Here is a 7,327-nt window from a genome sequence, read left to right as displayed (position 1 = left end):
CCAGTAACAGTGTCCCTTGTGAACCAGCAACAGTGTTCTTTGTGAACCATCAACAGTGTTCCCTTTGAACCATCAACAGTGTTCCTTGTGAACCATCTACAGTGTTCCTTGTGAACCAGCAAGAGTGTTCCTTGTGAACCATCAACAGTGTTCCATGTGAACCAGCAACAGTGTTCCTTGTGAACCAGCAAGATTGTTCCTTGTGAACCAGCAACAGTGTTCCTTGTGAACTAACAACAGTGTTCCTTGTGAACCAGCAACGGTGTTCCTTGTGAACCAGTATGAGTGTTCCTTGTGAACCATCAACAGTGTTCCTTGTGAACCAGCAACATTGTTCCTTGTGAACCATCAAGAGTGTTCCTTGTAAACCATCAACAGTGTTTTTTGTGAACCAGCAAGAGTGTTCCTTGTTAATCATCAACCTTGTTCCTTGTGAACCATCAACAGTGTTCCTTGTGAACCATCAACAGTGTTCCTTGTGAACCAGCAACAGTGTTCCTTGTGAACCATCAAGAGTGTTCCTTGTAAACCAGCAACAGTGAGTGTTCCTTGTGAACCCGCAACAGTGTTCCTTGTGAACCAGCAACAGTGTTCCTTGTGCACTAACAACAGTGTTTCTTGTGAACCAGCAACAGCGTTCCTTGTGAACCAGCAACAGTGTTCCTTGTGAACCCGCAACAGTGTTCCTTGTATTCCAGCAGCAGTGTTCCTTGTGAACCAGCAACAGTGTTCCTTGTGAACCAGCATGAGTGTTCCTTGTGAACCAGCAAGAGTGTTCCTTGTGAACCAGCAAGAGTGTTCCTTGTGAACCACCAACAGTGTTCCTTGTGAACGAGCAACAGTGTTCCTTGTGAACTAGCAACAGTGTTCCTTGTGAACCAGCAACAGTGTTCCTTGTGAACTAGCAACAGTGTTCCTTGTGAACCAGCAACAGTGTTCCTTGTGAACCACCAACAGTGTTCCTTGTGAACCAGCAACAGTGTTCCTTGTGAACCAGCAACAGTGTTCCTTGTGAACTAGCCACAGTGTTCCTTGTGAACCAGCAACAGTGTTCCTTGTGAACCACCAACAGTGTTCCTTGTGAACCAGCAGGAGTGTTCCTTGTGAACCACCATTAGTGTTCCTTCTGAACCACCAACAGTGTTCCCTTTGAACCATCAACAGTGTTCCATGTGAACCAGCAAAAGTGTTCCTTTTGAACCATCAACAGTGTTCCTTGTGAACCATCAACAGTGTTCCTTCTGAACCAGCAACAGTGTTCCTTGTGAACCATCAACAGTGTTCCCTTTGAACCAGCAACAGTGTCCCTTGTGAACCAGCAACAGTGTTCTTTTGAACCATCAACAGTGTTCCCTTTGAACCAGCAACAGTGTTCCATGTGAACCAGCAACAGTGTTCCTTGTGAACAATCAAGTGTTCCTTGTGAACCAGCAACAGTGTTCCTTGTGAACCACCAACAGTGTTCCTTGTGAACCAGCAACAGTGTTCCTTGTGAACCAGCAACAGTGTTCCTTGTGAACTAGCCACAGTGTTCCTTGTGAACCAGCAACAGTGTTCCTTGTGAACCACCAACAGTGTTCCTTCTGAACCAGCAGGAGTGTTCCTTGTGAACCACCAATAGTGTTCCTTGTGAACCACCAACAGTGTTCCCTTTGAACCATCAACAGTGTTCCATGTGAACCAGCAAAAGTGTTCCTTTTGAACCATCAACAGTGTTCCTTGTGAACCATCAACAGTGTTCCTTGTGAACCAGCAACAGTGTTCCTTGTTAACCATCAACAGTGTTCCCTTTGAACCAGCAACAGTGTCCCTTGTGAACCAGCAACAGTGTTCTTTGTGAACCATCAACAGTGTTCCCTTTGAACCATCAACAGTGTTCCTTGTGAACCATCTACAGTGTTCCTTGTGAACCAGCAAGAGTGTTCCTTGTGAACCATCAACAGTGTTCCATGTGAACCAGCAACAATGTTCCTTGTGAACCAGCAAGATTGTTCCTTGTGAACCAGCAACAGTGTTCCTTGTGAACTAGCAACAGTGTTCCTTGTGAACCAGCAACGGTGTTCCTTGTGAACCAGTATGAGTGTTCCTTGTGAATCAGCAACAGTGTTCCTTGTGAATGAATAAGAGTGTTCCTTGTGAACTAGCAAGAGTGTTCCTTGTGAACCAGCAACAGTGTTCCTTGTAAACCAGCAACAGTGTTCCTTGTTAACCATCAACAGCGTTCCTTGTGAACCAGCAGGAGTGTTCCCTGTGAACTAGCAAGACTGTTCCTTGTGAACCAGCAATAGTGTTCCATGTGAACCAGCAAGAATGTTACTTGTGAACCCGCAAAAGTATTCCTTGTAAACCAGTAAGAGTGTTCCTTGTGAACCAGCAACAGCGTTCCTTGTGAACCATCAACAGTGTTCCTTGTGAACCATCAACAGTGTTCCTTGTGAACCAGCAACAGTGTTCGTTGTGAACTAGCAACAGTGTTCCCTGTGAACAATCAACAGTGTTCCTTGTGAACCAGCAACAGTGTTCCATGTGAACCAGCAACAGTGTTCCTTGTGAACCATCAACAGTGTTCCTTGTGAACCATCAACAGTGTTCCTTGTGAACCAGCAACAGTGTTCCTTGTGAACCATCAACAGTGTTCCCTTTGAACCAGCAACAGTGTTCCTTGTGAACTAGCAACAGTGTTCCTTTTGAACCATCAAGTGTGTTCCTTGTGAACCACCAACAGTGTTCCTTTTGAACCAGCAACAGTGTTCCATGTGAACCAGCAACAGTGTTCCTTGTGATCCATCAAGAGTGTTCCTTGTAAACCATCAACGGTGTTCCTTGTGAACCAGCAAGAGTGTTCCTTGTGAATCATCAACAGTGTTCCTTGTGAACCATCAACAGTGTTCCTTGTGAACCATCAACAGTGTTCCTTGTGAACCAGCAACATTGTTCCTTGTGAACCATCAAGAGTGTTCCTTGTAAACCATCAACAGTGTTCTTGTGAACCAGCAACAGTGTTCCTGGTGAACCATCAAGAGTGTTCCTTGTAAACCATCAACAGTGTTTTTTGTGAACCAGCAAGAGTGTTCCTTGTGAATCATCAACAGTGTTCCTTGTGAACCATCAACAGTGTTCCTTGTGAACCATCAACAGTGTTCCTTGTGAACCAGCAACATTGTTCCTTGTGAACCATCAAGAGTGTTCCTTGTAAACCATCAACAGTGTTCCTTGTGAACCAGCAACAGTGTTCCTTGTGAACCATCAAGAGTGTTCCTTATAAACCAGCAACAGTGTTCGTTGTGAACCAGCAACAGTGTTCCTTGTGAATCATCAACAGTGTTCCTTGTGAACCATCAAGAGTGTTCCTTGTGAACCATCAAGAGTGTTCCTTGTGAACCAGCAACAGTGTTCCTTGTGAACCATCAAGAGTGTTCCTTGTAAACCAGCAACAGTGAGTGTTCCTTGTGAACCCGCAACAGTGTTCCTTGTAAACCAGCAACAGTGTTCCTTGTGAACCAGCAACAGTGTTCCTTGTGAACCAGCATGAGTGTTTCTTGTGAACCAGCCAGAGTGTTCTTTGTGAGCCAGCAAGAGTGTTCTGTGTGAAACAGCAACAGTGTTCCTAGTGAACTAGCAACAGTGTTCCTTGTGAACCAGCAACAGTGTTCCTTGTGAACCAGCATGAGTGTTCCTTGTGAACCAGCAAGAGTGTTCCTTGTGAACCACCAACAGTGTTCCGTGTGAAACAGCAACAGTGTTCCTAGTGAACTAGCAACAGTGTTCCTTGTGAACCAGCAACAGTGTTCCTTGTGAACTAACAACAGTGTTTCTTGTGAACCAGCAACAGCGTTCCTTGTGAACCAGCAACAGCGTTCCTTGTGAACCAGCAACAGTGTTCCTTGTGAACCCGCAACAGTGTTCCTTGTATTCCAGCAGCAGTGTTCCTTGTGAACCAGCAACAGTGTTCCTTGTGAACCAGCATGAGTGTTCCTTGTGAACCAGCAAGAGTGTTCCTTGTGAACCAGCAAGAGTGTTCCTTGTGAACCACCAACAGTGTTCCTTGTGAACGAGCAACAGTGTTCCTTGTGAACTAGCAACAGTGTTCCTTGTGAACCAGCAACAGTGTTCCTTGTGAACTAGCAACAGTGTTCCTTGTGAACCAGCAACAGTGTTCCTTGTGAACCACCAACAGTGTTCCTTGTGAACCAGCAACAGTGTTCCTTGTGAACCAGCAACAGTGTTCCTTGTGAACTAGCCACAGTGTTCCTTGTGAACCAGCAACAGTGTTCCTTGTGAACCACCAACAGTGTTCCTTGTGAACCAGCAGGAGTGTTCCTTGTGAACCACCAATAGTGTTCCTTCTGAACCACCAACAGTGTTCCCTTTGAACCATTAACAGTGTTCCATGTGAACCAGCAAAAGTGTTCCTTTTGAACCATCAACAGTGTTCCTTGTGAACCATCAACAGTGTTCCTTGTGAACCAGCAACAGTGTTCCTTGTGAACCATCTACAGTGTTCCTTGTGAACCAGCAAGAGTGTTCCTTGTGAACCATCAACAGTGTTCCATGTGAACCAGCAACAGTGTTCCTTGTGAACTAGCAACAGTGTTCCTTGTGAACCAGCAACAGTGTTCCTTGTGAACTAGCAACAGTGTTCCTTGTGAACCAGCAACAGTGTTCCTTGTGAACCACCAACAGTGTTCCTTGTGAACCAGCAACAGTGTTCCTTGTGAACCAGCAACAGTGTTCCTTGTGAACTAGCCACAGTGTTCCTTGTGAACCAGCAACAGTGTTCCTTGTGAACCACCAACAGTGTTCCTTGTGAACCAGCAGGAGTGTTCCTTCTGAACCACCAACAGTGTTCCCTTTGAACCATCAACAGTGTTCCATGTGAACCAGCAAAAGTGTTCCTTTTGAACCATCAACAGTGTTCCTTGTGAACCATCAACAGTGTTCATTGTGAACCAGCAACAGTGTTCCTTGTAAACCATCAACAGTGTTCCCTTTGAACCAGCAACAGTGTCCCTTGTGAACCAGCAACAGTGTTCTTTTGAACCATCAACAGTGTTCCCTTTGAACCAGCAACAGTGTTCCATGTGAACCAGCAACAGTGTTCCTTGTGAACAATCAAGTGTTCCTTGTGAACCATCAACAGTGCTCCTTGTGAACCAGCAACAGTGTTCCTTGTGAATCATCAACTGTGTTCCTTGTGAACCAGCAACAGTGTTCCTAGCGAACCAGCAACAGTGTTCCCTTTGAACCAGCAACAGTGTTCCTTGTGAACTAACAACAGTGTTTCTTGTGAACCAGCAACAGCGTTCCTTGTGAACCAGCAACAGTGTTCCTTGTGAACCCGCAACAGTGTTCCTTGTATAGCAGCAACAGTGTTCCTTGTGAACCAGCATGAGTGTTCCTTGTGAACCAGCAAGAGTGTTCCTTGTGAACCAGCAAGAGTGTTCCTTGTGAACCACCAACAGTGTTCCTTGTGAACCAGCAACAGTGTTCCTTGTGAACTAGCAACAGTGTTCCTTATGAACCAGCAACAGTGTTCCTTGTGAACTAGCAACAGTGTTCCTTGTGAACCAGCAACAGTGTTCCTTGTGAACCACCAACAGTGTTCCTTGTGAACCAGCAACAGTGTTCCTTGTGAACCAGCAACAGTGTTCCTTGTGAACTAGCCACAGTGTTCCTTGTGAACCAGCAGGAGTGTTCCTTGTGAACCACCAATAGTGTTCCTTGTGAACCACCAACAGTGTTCCCTTTGAACCATCAACAGTGTTCCATGTGAACCAGCAAAAGTGTTCCTTTTGAACCATCAACAGTGTTCCTTGTGAACCATCAACAGTGTTCCTTGTGAACCAGCAACAGTGTTCCTTGTTAACCATCAACAGTGTTCCCTTTGAACCAGCATCAGTGTCCCTTGTGAACCAGCAACAGTGTTCCTTGTAAACCAGCAACAGTGTTCCTTGTTAACCATCAACAGTGTTCTTTGTGAACCAGCAGGAGTGTTCCTTGTGAACTAGCAAGACTGTTCCTTGTGAACCAGCAATAGTGTTCCATGTGAACCAGCAAGAATGTTACTTGTGAACCCGCAACAGTATTCCTTGTAAGCCAGTAAGAGTGTTCCTTGTGAACCAGCAACAGCGTTCCTTGTGAACCATCAACAGTGTTCCTTGTGAACCATCAACAGTGTTCCTTGTGAACCAGCAACAGTGTTCGTTGTGAACTAGCAACAGTGTTCCCTGTGAACAATCAACAGTGTTCCCTGTGAACAATCAACAGTGTTCCTTGTGAACCAGCAACAGTGTTCCATGCGAACCAGCAACAGTGTTCCTTGTGAACCATCAACAGTGTTCCTTGTGAACCATCAACAGTGTTCCTTGTGAACCAGCAACAGTGTTCCTTGTGAACCATCAACAGTGTTCCCTTTGAACCAGCAACAGTGTTCCTTGTGAACTAGCAACAGTGTTCCTTTTGAACCAGCAACATTGTTCCTTGTGAACCATCAACCGTGTTCCTTGTGAACCATCAACAGTGTTCCTTGTGAACCATCAACAGTGTTCCTTGTGAACCAGCAACAGTGTTCCTTGTGAACCATCAAGAGTGTTCCTTGTAAACCAGCAACAGTGAGTGTTCCTTGTGAACCCGCAACAGTGTTCCTTGTAAACCAGCAACAGTGTTCCTTGTGAACCAGCAACAGTGTTCCTTGTGAACCAGCATGAGTGTTCCTTGTGAACCAGCAAGAGTGTTCCTTGTGAACCACCAACAGTGTTCCGTGTGAAACAGCAACAGTGTTCCTAGTGAACTAGCAACAGTGTTCCTTGTGAACCAGCAACAGTGTTCCTTGTGAACTAACAACAGTGTTTCTTGTGAACCAGCAACAGCGTTCCTTGTGAACCAGCAACAGTGTTCCTTGTGAACCCGCAACAGTGTTCCTTGTATTCCAGCAGCAGTGTTCCTTGTGAACCAGCAACAGTGTTCCTTGTGAACCAGCATGAGTGTTCCTTGTGAACCAGCAAGAGTGTTCCTTGTGAACCAGCAAGAGTGTTCCTTGTGAACCACCAACAGTGTTCCTTGTGAACCAGCAACAGTGTTCCTTGTGAACTAGCAACAGTGTTCCTTGTGAGCCAGCAACAGTGTTCCTTGTGAACTAGCAACAGTGTTCCTTGTGAACCAGCAACAGTGTTCCTTGTGAACCACCAACAGTGTTCCTTGTGAACCAGCAACAGTGTTCCTTGTGAACCAGCAACAGTGTTCCTTGTGAACTAGCCACAGTGTTCCTTGTGAACCAGCAACAGTGTTCCTTGTGAACCACCAACAGTGTTCCTTGTGAACCAGCAGG

The sequence above is a fragment of the Procambarus clarkii genome, unplaced genomic scaffold, assembly GCF_040958095.1.
Source record: "Procambarus clarkii isolate CNS0578487 unplaced genomic scaffold, FALCON_Pclarkii_2.0 HiC_scaffold_208, whole genome shotgun sequence".
In the NCBI taxonomy this organism is placed as follows: Eukaryota; Metazoa; Arthropoda; class Malacostraca; order Decapoda; family Cambaridae; genus Procambarus; species Procambarus clarkii.
This window is presented reverse-complemented; position numbering follows the sequence as displayed.